The sequence below is a fragment of the Bubalus kerabau genome, chromosome 17, assembly GCF_029407905.1.
Source record: "Bubalus kerabau isolate K-KA32 ecotype Philippines breed swamp buffalo chromosome 17, PCC_UOA_SB_1v2, whole genome shotgun sequence".
In the NCBI taxonomy this organism is placed as follows: Eukaryota; Metazoa; Chordata; class Mammalia; order Artiodactyla; family Bovidae; genus Bubalus; species Bubalus kerabau.
Window position 1 is genome coordinate 18379304 of NC_073640.1, and position 16868 is coordinate 18396171.

General features: G+C 41.2%; 1 long non-coding RNA gene across 1 annotated transcript; it reads right to left on the reverse strand.

Annotated features, from left to right (window-relative positions):
* Positions 1 to 6497: 6497 nt before the first annotated feature.
* Positions 6498 to 14362, reverse strand: LOC129631187 (uncharacterized). Its single transcript, XR_008703924.1, has 3 exons — positions 14103 to 14362; positions 9898 to 10004; positions 6498 to 7243 (listed from the first exon to the last, which is right to left on the reverse strand). It is a non-coding gene; the product is annotated as an uncharacterized LOC129631187 (long non-coding RNA).
* Positions 14363 to 16868: the final 2506 nt, after the last annotated feature.

Below are 16868 nucleotides of genomic sequence, written 5' to 3' on the forward strand. Positions count from 1 at the left end.
CTGCATATAAGTTTAATAAGCAGGATGACAATATACAGCCTTGTTGTACTCCTTTCCCAATTTTGAACCAGTCTGTTCTTCCATACCCAGTTCTAGCTCTTGCTTCTTGACTTGAATACACGTTTCTCAGGAGGCAGGTAAAGTGGTCTGGTATTCCCATCTTTTAAGAAGTTTCCAATCATAGAGTACTAAAGTCCCCTATTATTATTTAAGGGGATTCCCCTCAATTATTATTATATCACTGTATATTTCTTCTTTTAGTTTTGTTAGTATTTGCTTTACATATTTAGGTTCTCTAATATTGGGTACATAAAAAATTAAAATTTTGATATCTTTTTTTTTTTAATTTTATTTTATTTTTAAACTTAACATAACTGTATTAGATTTGCCAAATATCAAAATGAATCCGCCACAGGTATACATGTGTTCCCCATCCTGAACCCTCCTCCCTCCTCCCTCCCCATTCCATCCCTCTGGGTCGTCCCAGTGCACCAGCCCCAAGCATCCAGTATCGTGCATCGAACCTGGACTGGCAACTCATTTCATACATGATATTTTACCTGTTTCAATGCCATTCTCCCAAATCTTCCCACCCTCTCCCTCTCCCACAGAGTCCATAAGACTGTTCTATACATCAGTGTCTCTTTTGCTGTCTCGTACACAGGGTTATTGTTACCATCTTTCTAAATTCCATATATATGCGTTAGTATACTGTATTGGTGTTTTTCTTTCTGGCTTACTTCACTCTGTATAATAGGCTCCAGTTTCATCCACCTCATTAGAACTGATTCAAATGTATTCTTTGTAATGGCTGAGTAATACTCCATTGTGTATATGTACCACAGCTTTCTTATCCATTCATCTGCTGATGGACATCTAGGTTGCTTCCATGTCCTGGCTATTATAAACAGTGCTGCGATGAACATTGGGGTACTCGTGTCTCTTTCCCTTCTGGTTTTCTCAGTGTGTATGCCCAGCAGTGGGATTGCTGGATCATAAGGCATGTCTATTTCCAGTTTTTTAAGGAATCTCCACACTGTTCTCCATAGTGGCTGTACTAGTTTGCATTCCCACCAACAGTGTAAGAGGGTTCCCTTTTCTCCACACCCTCTCCAGCATTTATTACTTGTAGACTTTTGGATCGCAGCCATTCTGACTGGTGTGAAATGGTACCTCATAGTGGTTTTGATTTGCATTTCTCTGATAATGAGTGATGTTGAGCATCTTTTCATGTGTTTGTTAGCCATCTGTATGTCTTCTTTGGAGAAATGTCTATTTAGTTCTTTGGCCCATTTTTAAAATTTTGATATCTTATTGATGGATTGATTCCTTTGTTGTTATTGAAAAATTCAGTCTTAAATTGAAAAAAAAATAGGGAAAACTACTAGGCCATTTAGGTATGACCTAAGTCAAGTCCCTTAAGATTATACAGTGGAGGTGATGAAAAGATCCAAGGGATTAGATCTAGTAGATAGAGTGCCTAAAGAACTATGGACAGAGGTTAATAATAGTAGGTAGTGACCAAAGCCATCTCCAATAAAAAGAAATGCAAGAAGGAAAAATGGTTGTCTGAGGAAGCTTTACAAATAGCTGAGGAAAGAAGAGATGCTAAAAGCAAGGGAGAAAGGGAAAGATATACTCAACTGAATGCAGAGTTTCAGAGAATAGCAAGGAGAGACAAGAAGGCCTTCTCAATGAACAGTGCAAAGAAGTAGAGGAAAACAATAGAATAGGAAAGACTAGAGATTTCTTCAAGAAAATTGGAGAAATCAAGGGAACATTTCATGCAAGGATGGGTGCAGTAAAAGACCTAACAGAGGCAGGAGAGATGAAGAAGAGATGGCAAAAATACACAGAAGAACTATACAAAAAAGGTCTTAATGACCAGAATAACCATGAAGGTGTGTGTGGTCACTCACCTAGAGCCAGACACCCTGAAGTGTGAAGTCAAGTGGGCCTTAGGAAGCATTGCTACAAGCAAAACCAGTGGAGGTGATGGAATTCCATCTGAGCTAATTAAAATCCTAAAAGATGATGCTGTTAAAGTTCTTCACTTAACATGGCAGCAAATTTGGAAAACTCAGCAGTGGCCACAGGACTGGAAAAGATAACTTTTCATTCTAATTCCAAAGAAGGGCAGTGTCAAAGAATGTTCAAACTACTGTACAATTGCACTCATTTCACATGCTAGTAAGGTTATGCTCAAAATCCTTCAAGTTAGGCTCCAGCAGTATGAACTTCAAGATGTACAAGCTGGGTTTAGAAATGACAGAGTAACCAGGGATCAAATTGCCAACATTCTTTGGATTGTAGAGAAAGCAAAGGAATTTCAGAAAAACATCTTCTTATGCTTCATTGACTATGTGAAAGCGTTTGTGTGGATCACAACAAATTGTCAAAAATTCTTAAAGAGATGGGAATACCAGACCACATTATCTGCCTCCTGAAAAATCTGTATACAGGTCAGGAAGCAGCAGTTAGCACTTTACATGGACTAACTGACTGGTTCAAAATTGGGAAAGGAGTACGACAGGCTGTATATGGTCACCCTGCTTATTTAACTTACATGCAGAGTACCTCATGTGAAATGCTGGGCTGGATGAAGCACAAGCTGGAATCAAGATTCCTGGGAGAAATATCAATAACCTCAGATATGCAGATGATACCATGCTAATGGCAGAAAACAAAGAAGAAATAAAGAGCCTCCTGATGAGGATGAAAGAGGAGAGTGAAAAAGTTGGCTTAAAACTCAACATTCAAAAAACTAAGATCATAGCATCTAGTTCCTTCACTTCATGGCAAGTAGAAGGGTGAAAAGTAGAAGCAGTGACAGATTTTATTTTCTTCCGTTCCAAAATCACCGTGGATGGTGACTGCAGCCATGAAATTAGAAGATACTTTCTCCTTGGAAGGAAAGGTATGGCAAACATAGAGAGTGTACTAAAAAGTAGAGACATCACTTTGCTGACAAAGGTCTGTATAGTCAAAGCTATGGTTTTTCCAGTAGTCATGTATGGATATCAGATAGGGACCATGAAGAATTCTAAGCACCAAAGAATTGATGCTTTCAAAGTGTAGTGCTAGAGAAGACTGCTGACATTCCCTAGAACAGCAAGGAGAACAAACCAATCAATCCTAAAGGAAATCAACCCTGAATATTCATTGCAAGGACTGATGCTGAAGCTGAAGCTCCATGATGAGCTGACTCATTGGAAAACACCTGGATGTTGGAAAAGACTGAGGGCAAAAGAAGAGACCACCAGAGGATGACATGGTTAGATAGCATCGTCGACTCAATGGACATGAATTTGAGCAAACTCCGGGAGCTAGTGAAAGACAGGGAAGCCTGGCATGCTGCAATCCTTGGGATCGCAAGGAATTGGACATGACATAGCAACCAAAAATGACCTGTTGTATCTTTAGATCATTTTTAGCGTAAAGTCTGTTTTGTCTCATAAGAACAGCTACCAAATGGAAGGCTAATGGGAACCTGCAGTATAGCACAGGAAACGCAGCTTGGTGTTCTGTGGTGCCCTATATGCGTGAGATGGAGGGGGATGAGAGGGAGGTCCAAAAGGAAAGGATATACGTATACATATAGCTGATTCACTTCATTGTATACCAGAAACTAACACAACATTGTAAAGCAACTATACTCCAATTAAAAGATAAAAATAAAAAAGAGGCCTCTCCTTTGGGGTAGGCCCGTCCTCACACCTCGAGGGTATACTATCCTTTGTTTGCCAAATAAAACGCTGAGCTGTAACCAAGCTGTAACATAGGTAGTGAAGTCACTCAGTCATGTCCCACTCTTTGCGACCCCGTGGACTGTAGCCTACCAGGCTCCTCCGTCCATGGGATTCTCCAGGCAAGAATACTGGAGTGGGTTGCCATTTCCTTCTCCAGGGGATCTTCCCGACCCAGGGATTGAACCCGGGTCTCCCGCATTGCTGGCAGACATTTTAACCTCTGAGCCACCAGGGAGCTGTAACATAGTCTGCTGTAAAAAATAAGTAAATAAACAAAAATAAAAAAGAACAGTTACCCCTGATTCCTTTTGGTTACTGTTTGCTTGAAATATTTTTTTCTATCTCTTCATTCTCAGTCTATCTACATGTATCTTTAAAAACTAAACTAGATGTCTTATAGACAATATTTCATTGGATCATCTTTGGATTGGATAATTTAATCCATTTATGTTTCAAACAATGATTGGTAGGTAAGGATTTCAGTTCAGTTCAGTCGCGCTCAGTCCTGTCTGACTCTTTGCAACCCCATGGACTGCAGCATGCCAGGCTTCCCTGTCCATCTCCAACTCCTGGAGCTTGCTCAAACTCATGTCCATCAAGTTGGTAATGCCATCCAACCATCTTATCCTCTGTTGTCCCATTCTCTTCCTGCTTTCAATCTTGCCCAGCATCAGGGTCTTTTCCAGTGAGTCCATTCTTTGCATCAGGTGACCAAAGTATTGGAATTTCAGCATCAGTCCTTCCAATGAATACTCAGAAATAATTTCCTTTAGGATTGACTGATTGGATCTCCTTGCAGTCCAAGGGATTCTCAAGAGTCCTCCAACACCACAGTTCAAAAGCATCAATTCTTCGGCACTCAGCTTTCCTTATAGTCCAACTAGCACATCCATACACGACCACTGGAAAAACGATAGCTTTGACTAGACAGACCTTTGCCAGCAAAGTAATGTCTCTGTTTTTTAATATGCTGTCTAGGTTTGTCAAAAATTTTCTTCCAAGGAGCAAGCATCTTTTAATTTCATGGCTGCAGTCACCATCTGTCATGATTTTGGAGCCCCCAAAAATAAAGTCTGCCACTGTCTCCATTGTTTCCCCATCTATTTGCCAGGAAGTGATGGCACCAGATGCCACGATCTTCGTTTTCTGAATGTTAAGTTTTAAGCCAACTTTTTCACTCTCCTCTTTCACTTTTATCAAGAGGCTCTTTAGTTCTTCACTTTCTGCCATAAGAGTGGTGTCATCTGCATATCTGAGGTTATTGATATTTCTCCTGGAAATCTTGATTCCAGCTTGGGCTTCATCCAGCCTGGCATTTCACATGATGTAGTCTGCATATAAGTTTAATAAGTAGGGTGACAATATACAGCCTTGACATACTCCTTTAATAATTTGGAATCATTCTGTTGTTCCATATCCAGTTCTAACTGTTGCTTCTTGACCTGCATATAGATTTCTCAGGAGGCAGATAAGGTGGTCTGGTATTCCCATAATATTGCCATTTTGTTAACTGTTTACTGCTTTTTGGATCCATTATTCCTTGATTCTTATCTTGCTGTCTTTTATGATCTGATATTTTTATGTAGCAGTATGCTTTGACTCTGTTACCATAATCTTCTTGTTATTATGACAGTTTCCTTTGTGGTTACCATGCTGCTGCTAAGTCGCTTAGTCGTGTCCAACTCTTAGCGACCCCATGGACTGCAGCCTACCAGGCTCCTCCGTCCATGGGATTTTCCAGGCAAGAGTACTGGAGTAGGGTGCCATTGCCTTCTCCGGTGGTTACCATGAGGTTTATATAAAATATCTTACATTTATAACATTCTATTTTAAACTGAAGACAGCCTAACTTTGATAGCATTCCCAAACTTGACATTTTTACTTTACACATGGGCTTCCCTGGGAGCTCAGCTGGTAAAGAATCTGCCTGCAATGCAGGAGACTCTGGTTCAATTCCTGGGTCAGGAAGATCCCCTAGAGAAGGGCTAGGCTACCCACTCCAGTATTTTTGGGCTTCCCTGGTTGTTCAGCTGGTAAAGAATCCAGGGCCCCTGGGTTTGATCCCTGGGTTGGGAACATCCCCTGGCGAAGGGATCAGTTACCCACTCCAGTATTCTGGCCTGGAGATTTCCATGGACTGTATAGTTCATGGGGTCTCAAAGAGTCGGACATGACTGAGCGACTTTCACTTTCATCTAAAATTTTAGGTTTTTGATTTTACAGTTTACATTTTTATAGTGTGTATTCAAAAGCAAATTATTTTAGTTATGGTTATTTTTAATATGTTTGTTTTTAACTTTTTTTCACACCATGCTGTGCAGCATGTGGGATCTTGGTTCCTTGACCAGGGCTCGAAACTTTGCCCCCTGCATTGGGAGTATGGAGTCTTAATCACTGGACTACCAGGGAAGTTGCTGTTTTTTAAGTTTTAAACTAGAGTTGTAAGTGAATTACACACCACTGTCACAATATTAGAAAATCTGACTTTGACCTCATATTTACTGTTCACAATGAGTTTTACACAACTGCCTTCATATATTTTTATGTTAGTGTCCTTTTATTTCCACTTGAAAAACTTTCTTGAGCATTTCTTGTAAGGAAGGAGTAATGGCGAGGAACTCCCTCAGCTCTTGCTTACTTTAGAAAGTCTTTTATCACTACTTCATTTCTTACAGGCAGCTTTTCCAGGTGTAGTATTCTTGGCTGATGTTTTTTTTTTTTTTTCCTTTCAATATTTTGAATATACCATCCCATTCTCTCTTGGCTTAAAATGCTTTTGTAGAGAAATCTTCCAACAGTTCTATGGGATTCCCTTATATGTTTGTGACTTGTCGCTTTTCCCTTGTTGCTTTCAAAATTCTCTCTCTTTTTTTTTTAGGTAAGAAGTAGATTTATTTAGAAAGAACACACTCCACAGAAAAGAGTGCAGGCCATTGCTGAGGGTGGGTACAGCCCCAAATTCTCTGACTTCAAATAATTTAAATCTAGTGAGTCTCTGTGTGGTCCTTTTCCATTCAGTTTTGGGGTATTCTTTGGGCCTCTTTTGGATGTCAATTTCTCTTCCCATGTTAAAGAAGCTCTGAGCCATTACTGACTTAAATATATTTTTGGTCTCTTTGGCCTCTCCTAAGATTCCCATAATGTGAATGTAGTTTGTCTTGATAGTGTCCCATAAGTCCCATAGGCTTTCTTCTTTTTTTTTCATGTTAACCCGATTCTTCAAGATCCTTGACTCCTTTTAGTTGGTATAAGCCCATTTGTATAAACTGTCTCCTCTTTCAGACTTCACAGATTCATTTTGGCAGAGTCAGTTCTTCACCAGTCAGCTTAGCTTGGGGTTCCAGATGGGTTAGTGTCCAAACACCAGACTTGGTATTGTCCATGAGCAGATTGGGCATGCAAAGCTTTTATGGGCTCAGAAAGTAATGGGGAAATTACTTCCACAGTATTCTGCTGGTAACACAGGGCTGGGCCATACTCACTATGAAAGGAAACTACACAAGGACATATCATCAGTTGTCATTATTTGTAGTATTTAAATTCTCCAAGTTTTCTAAATTAACTTAATTAACTAAAAATAAATTTAAATAAATAGATGAATTCAACAAAGTCACCATGAACACTGAATTAGTGAATACTGAACCATTGCTTCTAGAGGAAATATAAGGTTGGGTTCCTGCAAGCCTCTGGTCACAACACTTTTGCCAACTGATTAATCTGTAACTTATTTTTATGCTTGTTTCCTTTTTAAAGACACCTTATTTACTATATATTGTTGATCCTTCTGCATTAATCTAATAGCCAATGGCACTCTAACTCATACCAGAACAAAGCTTTTCTAATACACTTATTTCCTCCATAAGACAACCGCAGACTTCTTGAGCTCCAGCACTCAAACACCAGACAGCACTTCAACACTCTTCTTGAGGACTACCAGACGAATAAAGGCCATCACTAATCTCCTTTTAGTCTCTATGAACTTAGACCTTTTCTGATGACTTTGTATAAATGAAATCATATAGCCTGTAGTGTTTTCCAACACCCCTTCTGGCACCAAGTATGAGGGGAGTTTTTCCCCCACATTAACCAATTCCCTTGCTCACTAGACACTAACTGCGTGTCCTATAACTATACATTTATTCTTTTTGGCCACTCTGCACAGCTTGCAGGGTCTTAGTTCCCCAACCAGGGTTTGAACCCAGGCCCTTGGCAGTTAAAGTGCAGATTCCTAACCACTGGACTACCAGGGAAGTGGATAGGATAATACATTTCTAACACTAATATTTCTGATGCTAACTGGAGTTAGCACAGAACCCACATTTTAAGAATTTAGTCCCATAAGACTATCCCAGCTTTAGATACCAGTTGCAAGTTCCTGTGCTTCTGACCAATCCACTATAAATCCAGAGTCCCCATGATCCCCTCCAGAGTTTTATTTTCTAGAAAAGCTCACAGGACTCAGAAAAACATACCACTTACTATTACCAGTTTGTTAGAAGAGGATACACCTCAGTAACAGTTAAATGTAAGAGATACATAGGACAAGGTATGGGGCTATGGGCACAGGGCTTCCATTCCCTCTCTGGGCACACCACCCTCCTGGCACCTCAATGGGAAAGCTTTCCAAACCTTATCATTTAGCGGATTTATAGTGGTTCCATTACATAAGCAGACTGATTAATTCATTGGCCATTGGTGATTGAACTCAGTGTTCAACCCTCTTCCTTCCCAAGAGGTCCAGAGATGAACTGAAAGTTCCAACCCTCTGATTCATATGCTAGGTTGCATTAGCAACCAGCCTCCATTCTGAAGCTATCTAGAGCCTCACCAAGAGATATCTTACTAGCATAAAGCTTGATATAGTCAAAAGGGGCTTATGAATAACAAAAGCTGCTCCTGTCGCCCTTATCACTCAGGAAATTCCAAGGGTTTTTGAAGCTCTGGAACAGGAACCGGGGAGAAGATCTTATTGTATCACATAGAGCGTGTTGTCTTTTATGACTAGCTTCTTTTATGTAACATAATGTTTTCAAAGTTTTTCTCTGTTGTAGAAAGTACCCCTGTTTTGTTTCTTTTTATAGCTGTATTACATTCCCTTGTATGGGTATTCCACATTTTGTTTATCCATTCACAGTTGATGGACATCTTTTGTGATGAAAGGGTTGTTTCCACTTTTTAGTTATTATAAACAATGTTGCTATAAACATTCAAAAGCTCTTATGTAGACATGTTTTCTTTTCTCATAAGTATATACCTAGGTTTGGAATTACAAGATAATATAGTAACTTTATCTGGAGGAGGGCATGGCAACCCACTCCAGCGTTTTTGCCTGGCGAATCCCCATGGACAGAGGAGCCTGGCAGGCAGAGTCCATGGGGTCACAAAGAGTCAGACAAGACTGAGGGACCAAGCATACACGGTAACTTTACATTTAACTTTTTTGAGGAACTGCCAACCTGTTTTTCAAAGCAGTTCAGCTATTTTTCTGTTGCCTCCTTAATTCAGTAATCTTTCTTTTGAAAGGTTATTTTGACAAGAAAGGAAGATTTTGTAACTATGTATGGTATTGGATGTTAACTAGACTTATTGTGGTGATCATAAGCTATCTAGAGCCTCACCTAATATCTAATAATTTAATGATTTGATATTTAGTAGTATTTACAAAATATCAAATCATTGTGTTGTATACCTGAAACAATTTGTTAATTGTACTTCAATTTAGAAAAGATTATTTTTAATTTTTTTATTTGTGTTTTGTTTGTATATGCTATTTAAGTTTTGACAGTTTCATTGTTTCATTGGTCAGTATACTTCCACAAATAATACACCGCAGTCTTAGCTCTTAACTGTTAAGTTTGGCATGTATATTGACAAAAATAACCCAGAAATAATAAAGTTTGTTTTGACACATTTGGAGTGAAAATAAATAAATTTTCCTTCTCTAATTTAGCCAATGGTATCAATATTAAATTAGATATATAGTTTTAAGACTTAATTAAAAAACTTAAATGATTATAAACTTGGGAGCAGCTTAACCACGTGGTTCTGGCACAGAATCTCTCATAAGGAGGTGGCAATCAAGCTGTCAACAAGGCTACAGCCATCTGACTTGACTAGAGCTGGAGGATATGCTTCCAAGGTGACTCACATGTGGCTGTTGGCAGGAGGCCCCGGTTCCTCACCTCGTGGTCTTATCCAAAGGGATATTTGAGTATCCTCATGACATGTCAGCAGATTCCCTCCAGATCAAGTGATCTAAAAGAGAGCTGGGGTAAAGTTGCCATTTTGCTCATGACCAAGTCTCAGAAGTCACAAACCATCCTGTCTTCTATATTCTATTTATTAGAAGCGAGTTGGGACTTCCTTGGTGGTCCAGTGGTTAAGACTCTGTGCTTCCACTGATGGCAGCAGAGTTTCAATTCCTGGTCGGGAAACTAAGATCCCTCATGCCGCAAGGCACGGCCAAAATAAGAGTTGTAATTCTTACCTTCATTAAACTACTGTGGTGAATAAAAATTCCATTCCCATTAGTTCAGGATACCAAAAAAAAAAAAAAGCTCAAAATGAGCAAAGATAGTATGACAATGTAAATAATTATTTTTAAAAAAAGTGAGTTAACAAGTCCAGTCCATACTCAAGAAGGGAATTAAGCTCTACCTCTTAAGAGAGATGTATAAAAGAAATGGTGGACATCTCTTAAAACCACCACACTGGCTAATGGCAAGAAGCCTCAGTTCTTGAAAAGCCATGTGGACTTCTCCATTGGGTGCTTGAGTGTCCTTATGACATGGCAGCTGGTCTTTCAGTGTGGACGAAGGTGGAAGAACAATAAGGAATCCACAGTACCTTTTATGGCCTAACTTCAGAAGCTACACTCTGTCATTTCTGCAGTTTCCTATTGGTTATACAGGTCAGCTTTATCCAACGAGGCAAGAAAGTAAATGAGGGCGTGTATCCCAGGAACATGACTGAGAGCCATCCTGGGTGCTGGCAACCACAGGTATCCAGGAAGTAATAACTAATTCTGCCAGGGCATTCTGGGGTGGGCTTCATAAAGAAATGATATACAGGTGGGCTTTTGGGGTCTCCAGATACTGAGAAAAATGAGAAGGGTCGGTAAAATGTTATTTGGTTTATCCCTGACTTCAAGACAGAAAGTAAGAAAGAACCAGGACAGATAGCAGAGAAGTCCACTTTCCACTGGCTTTTGATGCTATTTCTAACTTTGTTCAAGATCTTTCACGTGTGCTGCTAAAATACCTGTAGTTGCTCTAGTCTCACAATATGCAATTAGACCAGTCAGAAGCTTCTTTAATAATAGGTATTAAGTACTTGGTGAACCAAAATGGCTATGCAAAGCCACTTTTTGTTCACTCCTGTAATTAGGACATGCGCTTCCTTGGGGAGATTGGGAGAATTTAGATGTAACAGCACCTTCCCTCCCCAACTCCTGTCATTGTTTTAACATTCAGAACACAAAATCTCTACTGGGGAGTCAAAGTTGTTATAATTTTGGCAGGAGAGGAGAAGAAGAACAGTGGGAAGCTCAGCAGATCTTTAAAATATAAAGTTTCTTATTCCTCTTGGAAAACTAAAAATAACTCCTGAGTTATAAATTATAGGTCTTTGCTCTTTCTTGGTTTTTCCCCCTAAAGTGTTGACATCATCACAACACTGCAAAGGTAGTCATTTCATATTTATTCTTTTAATTTTGCTATAAACTTCACATATTTCCACAAAGGAATAGTCTACAAACAATAATAGTAACAAAAATAAATACAGAGAAGTGTCCATATAAAGAAAAAGAGAGTGAGAAGACTCTCTCATCTTGTCCTGAAAGAGAGCTTTTCTTTTCTTCCTATAAGGCCAGTAACACACTGGATTAGGGAGCATTCGCTGCAGGAAAGTCACAGGCTCAAAGCAACTTAAGAGGCCAGCCCTGTTTTATAGCTGAGTATCTCTGGAAAGTTCAAGACAGGTACCAGCCTTTGCTGAGCACCGAACTCAGCCCACTGGCCGGCCCTGGACACAGAGGGCCCTCCAGAGGTGTCCCTTGCCTTGCTTTGCCTCCTTTTCCTTTTTCTCTGATAGTATTAAATACTATCTGGGGACATCTACTCTGCGCCTGTGCTTTATATTAGTTGTCCTTCTTCCTTCTCAAACCCCAAGTCACATTTCACAGTTAAGGAAAGTAAAGCTCAGAGAGCGTATTAATCAGGAAGATTACTTTTGCTGAAAAAGAAAACCCAAACTCGAATTGGCTTACGCAGAAAGACTGTTGACTGGTTCACATAGCCAAAAAAGCCAAGCATGCGACTGGGCTTCAGGTGTAGCTGCATCTATGTACTCAAGTGAGCCACCAAGACAACACTTCTCTCTGGGCCTATTGTTTCTTGTCTTTTAATATTTATTTATTTCATCTATGTGGCTGCACTGGGTCTTAGTTTCAGGGCATGGGATCTTTTTTGTGATGTTTGGGCTTTAGTTGCAGCATGTAGACTCAGTCTTAATTCCCTAATCAGGGGTCGAACCCACATCGTTTGCCTTGGAAGGCAGATTCTTAACCAGTGGACCACCAGGGAGGTCCCTCAGCCTTTCGTTTCTCTACTCCGTGCAGGAAGCTCTTCTTTCCTGGTGTTGGGGAGGTGGATGAGACAACAGAAACACTGCATTTGATTAAGTGTGGCAGCTGAGGGAGTGCTCCATTTGGACCTCCCTTGTAAAAGAACTTTCCATTCAGCCACAAGGAGCACCTTTAGCCAAGAGCCTCCAGCTGTACCATCTTCAGGATCTGTGCCCTTCCTGGTCTGCTACCAATCAATTCCTGGGCATGCAAGGGGTACGAGGGCCTGGTCACTTCTGCCCACTGCATAACTCCTCTAATGGACAATCTTTGTTTTAGAGTTTCTGTGGGACTGGCTGAGAATATCAGCTCAGATTGTGTTGAGGCCCCCCTGTATCAGACATTACCCTCTCCCCTAAATAAACCTCTGATACTCCAAATCCATCTCAGTGTCTTCCTCCTTCAGGAATTAACTGAACCATCATGTCTCACTGGCTTAATCCCCAGTAGAAACAGATGCTCTTGCTTCACACAGATCCCTTTGGATGACTTTGTAGTGATTTTCAGCGTGTTCTTCTAACACCCAGAACCTTCAGCTGTGCCCAGGTAGTGCTCGCAGAGCCCCGGAGTTAGATCTTCACCCTAACTGAATATTTAGAATGTCCAGGTCCTGGGTAATCCCCTGCTTCCTCTCATCCCCATCCACCTGACCAATGACTGGCAAGTTAAGAGTCTCAGTGCCAAGCCTCTTTGCCTCCAGGTAGACCTTCTGAGAAACAACCTACCTCTCAAAGTTCCTCTGAGGGGTCAGGCTAACACTGCCTTCCACAGAACTCTGCCTGAGATAATATCTTGCTGATCTCTCCTCCTCTGCCCTGCTTCTGCACCCCCACCACTTCGCATCTGTCCAAGGATTCCTTATTACACTGCTTTCACATGAATCCTCCTCTAAGGGTGTGCTTCCCAACCAAGAACCACAGCTGAGGCCACAGCATCTGCCAAGTGGCTCTCTCCTGTGGAACAGTCCTTCTGGGTCCTCTTCTGCTTTTTGCTCTATCTGGCCTGTGAGTGCTAGCTGCTTCCGACTGTCACTAACTCTACAGTGCTTTCCTGGTCTTGATTGTTTCCCTGAGTCCCTTCCCATCCTTTCTGAGTAGCCCTTTCATTAAACTCTCCCCAGCCACACCTTTGAAGCATGCTACCCGTTTCCTACAAGACTCCTGAATCATAAATGTGACCATTCCAGGATTTCTTTATAAAAAAGATTACCTAGCATCTACGAAATTCATAGTAACCTAGAGGTTTGAAATGAGACACAAATTTTATATTGTGGAATGATTGCCCTTTTATTCCATCCAATCAGTTTGATTCTGGACTGTATCTATAATAAGATAAATTAGAGATAATATCAAAAGCCTGATTTTATCATCTTCCTGATGATAGAGGTAATGACCTCCTACTTCCATTTGGCTCCCCAAATGCCCTTCAGCTGGAAACACCAAGTAAACAACTTGCAGGAGGTGGCTTCTGGCACTAGATGGCAGCCATACCCACCAGTGCTGCTGCTCACAGAAGCCTGCAGGTTCGAGTCACACAGCCCAGCAAAAGCCAATTCACCTGCCAGGTCTCCACTCTTAAATCAGGGTTATTCCACATTCCTCTAACATAGAAGCAGCTTGTGGTTTTTCAGAACCTTGGGCCAGGGCCTGGGAAGATTCCTATTTGTATCTCCTTCTATCGGCCCTCCCTCAATACATCTATTGCTAGACGCTTGTCTTGTTGTATCTCACCGTTCGCTGAACCCACGGTAGTCAAGGCGAGAGTGGAGAAGCTGGAAGAAAACTCAAGGAGCTGTAGGAACGGCAAACGTGTTTATTTTCTCCTGACTAACACAGCAGCTGTAGCAGCAGACACGCCGTATTCTCTCACAGTTGACCCAGCAGACCCAGACATAATGCAGTCACAAGGGCTCTTCAGGTGGAGCTTATATAGGCAAACAGAACAAAAGCAGCCTGTGGCCAAGTGAGTACATTGTGACGCGCATATGCAGTGCTATAAGTGATCTCAACTGTTACATAACCATGTATTTACAAAACGTGGGGCGAGAGGCTGTGGGGTGAGAAAGCCTGACCACCACCGCTATCTTGGCTAATTGGCTGTTTGCTTAAAACACTCAGGGGCTTCCCTGGTGGCTCAGCTGGTAAAGAATCCACCTGCAGTGCAGGAGACCTGGGTTTGATCCTTGGGTTGGGAAGATCCCCTGGAGGAGGGAAAGGCTACCCACTCCAGTATTCTGGCCTGGAGAATTCCACGGACTGTACAGTCAATGTCGACGTTCACTCTTGCCATCTTCTGTTTGACCACTTCCAATTTGCCTTGATTCATGGACCTAACATTTCAGGTTCCTATGCAAAATTGCTCTGTACAGCATCGGACCCTGCTTCTATCACCAGTCACATCCATAGCTAGGTATTGTTTTTGCTTTGGCTCCATCCCTTCATTCTTTCTGGAGTTATTTCTCCACTGATCTCCAGTAGCATATTGGGCACCTACTGACCTGGGGAGTTCATCTTTCAGTGTCCTATCTTTTTGCCTTTTCATACTGTTCATGGGGTTCTCAAGGCAAGAATACTGAAGTGGTTTACCATTCCCTTCTCCAGTGGACCACATTCTATCAAACCTCTCCACCATGACCCGTCCATCTTGGGTGACCCCACGGGCATGGCTTAGTTTCATTGAGTTAGACAAGGCTGTGATCCATGTGATAAGATTGGCCAGTTGTCTCTGATTGTGGTTTCAGTGTGTCTGCCCTCTGATGCCATCTCGCAACAGGTACCATCTTACTTGGGTTTCTCTTACCTTGGACGTGGGGTATCTCTTCATGGCTGCTCCAGAAAAGCGCAGCCACACCTCTTTACCTTGGACAGTGGTATCTGACAAGATGGCAAGAGTGAACGTTGACATTCTAGGAATCAGTGAACTAAAATGGACTGGAATGGGGGAATTTAACTCAGATGACCATTATATCTACTACTGTGGGCAGGAATCCCTTAGAAGAAATGGAGTAGCCATCATAGTCAATGAAAGAGTCCAAAATGCAGTACTTGGATGCAATCTCAAAAACGACAGAATGATCTCTGCTCATTTCCAAGGCAAACCATTCAATAGCATGGTAATCCAAGTCTATGCCCCAACCAATAATGCTGAAGAAGCTGAAGTTGAACAGTTCTGTGAAGACTTACAAGACCTTTTAGAACTAACACCCCCAAAAGATGCCCTTTTCATTATAAGGGACTGGAATGCAAAAGTAGGAAGTCAAGAAACATCTGGGGTAACAGGCAAATTTGGCCTTGGGATACAGAATGAAGCAGGGCAAAGGCTAATAGAGTTTTGCCAAGAGAACTCACTGGTCATAGCAAATACCCTCTTCCAACAACACAAGAGAAGACTCTACACATGGACATCACCAGATGGTCAACACCAAAATCAGATTGATTATATTCTTTGCAGCCAAAGATGGAGAAGCTCTATACAGTCAGCAAAAACAAGACTGGGAGCTGACTGTGGCTCAGATAATGAACTCCTCAATGCCAAATTCAGACTTAAATTGAAGAAAGTGGGGAAAACCACTAGACCATTCAGATATGACCTAAATCAAATCCCTTATGATTATACAGTGGAAGTGAGAAATAGATTTAAGGGACTAGATCTGATAGACAGAGTGCCTGATGACAGAGGTTCATGACATTGTACAGGAGACAGAGATCAAGATCATCTCCAAGAAAAAGAAATGCAAAATAGCAAAATGGCTGTCTGAGGAGGCCTTACAAATACCTGTGAAAAGAAGGGAAGTGAAAAGCAAAGGAGAAAAGGAAAGATATAAACATCTGAATGCAGAGTTCCAAAGAATAGCAAAGAGAGATAAGAAAGCCTTCCTCAGTGATCAATGCAAGGAAACAGAGGAAAACAATAGAATGGGAAAGACTAGAGATCTCTTCAAGAAAATTAGAGATACAAAGGGAACATTTCATGCAAAGATGGGTTCAATAAAGGACAGAAATGGACCTAACAGAAGCAGAAGATATTAAGAAGAGGTGGCAAGAATACACAGAAGAACTGTACCCAAAAAATCTTCACAACCCAGATAATCATAATGGTGTGCTCGCTCACCTAGAGTCAGACATCCTGGAATGTGAAGTCAAGTGGGCCTTTGGAAGCATCACTAAGAACAAAGCTAGTGGAGGTGTTGGAATTCCAGTTGAGCTATTTCAAACCCTAAAAGATGATGCTGTGAAAGTGCTGCATTCAGTATGCCAGCAAATTTGGAAAACTCAGCAGTGGCCACAGGACTGGAAAAGGTCAGTTTTCATTCCAGTTCCAAGAAAGGCAATGCCAAAGGATGCTCAAACTACCACACAATTGCACTCATCTCACATGCTAGTAAAGGAATGCTCAAAATTCTCCAAGCCAGGCTTCAGCAATACGTGAACCATGAACTTCCAGATGTTCAAGCTGGTTTTAAAAAAGGCAGAGGAACCAGATCAAATTGCCAACAT